This window comes from Cynara cardunculus (assembly GCF_001531365.2).
Source record: "Cynara cardunculus var. scolymus isolate 2C chromosome LG 9, CcrdV1, whole genome shotgun sequence".
In the NCBI taxonomy this organism is placed as follows: Eukaryota; Viridiplantae; Streptophyta; class Magnoliopsida; order Asterales; family Asteraceae; genus Cynara; species Cynara cardunculus.
The window spans coordinates 11784532-11786056 of NC_037536.1; positions in this window are offsets into that span (position 1 = coordinate 11784532).

The following is a 1525-nucleotide window of genomic DNA, read 5'->3' on the forward strand; positions in this document are numbered from 1 at the left end:
TATATATGATATTAGAATAGTACTTGCGCAATGCAGCGAGACATATTTCGATTTTAATATTCTATTTTATTATTTGTTTCTGTCGATGGTATAATACAATTTTATGTGTTTTTAAGAAAACAATAATAATTTTATTTTTGAATAAAATATAAATTTGAAGATATCGTAAAAATTTGAAAAAAAATATATCAATGTTAATATCAAATCAACTATTTAAAGTTCTCATTTTTTATGTAATTTCTTTAATTTATTTTTTTATTATAATTTAATTTAAGTTTGATAATGAAATAATTTATTTTTGATTTAAATTTATAAATTTTATAAAGATAATATTTAATGATTATCCTAATTATATTGTAGATTTTTTATATTTAAAATGAGATGTTTATCTTGTATTTGATTATGTTTATCTGCAGTTAGTTACATGAATTTAGATATTAAGCTTTAATAAGTTGTACTTATCCATAATCTACTTGCAATCTTGAGTTTTAAGTAATATGCATTAACAAACAGTACTTTACGCATAAAAAGTAGTTTTATGAGTTTTTGTCAAATGTTTTATAATATAGTATAGATTTATGTAATTTCTTGAATTTATTTTTTTATTATAATTTAATTTAAGTTTGATAATGAAACAATTTATTTTTGATTTAACATTATAAATTTTATAAATATAATATTTAAGTATTCTGTTAGGATTCAATGATTATCCTAATTATATTGTAGATTTTTTATATTTAAAATGAGAYRTTTATCTGCAGTTAGTTACATGAATTCAGATATGAAGCTTTAATAAGTTATACTTATGCATAATCTACTTGCAATCTTGAGTTTTTAGTAATATGCATTAATAAACAGTACTTTACACATAAAAAATAGTTTTTAAGAGTTTTTGTCAAATGCTTTATAATATAGTATAGATTGTAACACTTTTAAATAGAACGCTTTATTCATTGGTTCACAAATTTAAGTCCTATAAAACACTCTGTTATGATCATTAAACACTTTAGGCGTCCTATAAACTTGATTTTGTTGTAGTGAATCTTGTTTTAGTTTAATAAGTTCTATTTTATTTTGATGGAAACACATATTGCTAATGATCATAATCTTAGGAGTAAAATACATTTTTATCTCCGTAACTTTTTGATTTCAATGGTTATCGTCTCTATAATTTAGAAACTACAAGAGTCGATCAACATTACTTTCTTTTTCATTAAGTTTTTTCCTTAATAACTTAAATTGGGATTTGATTCACTCGAAGGATACTCGCGCAATGCAGCGAGATACATCTTAGTTTTAATATTTCATTTTATTCTTTATCTCAGTCGATGTTATAGTATGGTCTTATGTGATTTTGAAAAAAACGATGATATTTTTATTTTTGAATAAAATATAAATTTAAAGATATCATAAAATTTTGACAAAAATATATCGATATTAATATCAAATTAACTATTTAAAATTCATATTTTTGTGTAATTTTTTATTTAAATTTCTTTATTATAATTTAATTTACGTTCAATAA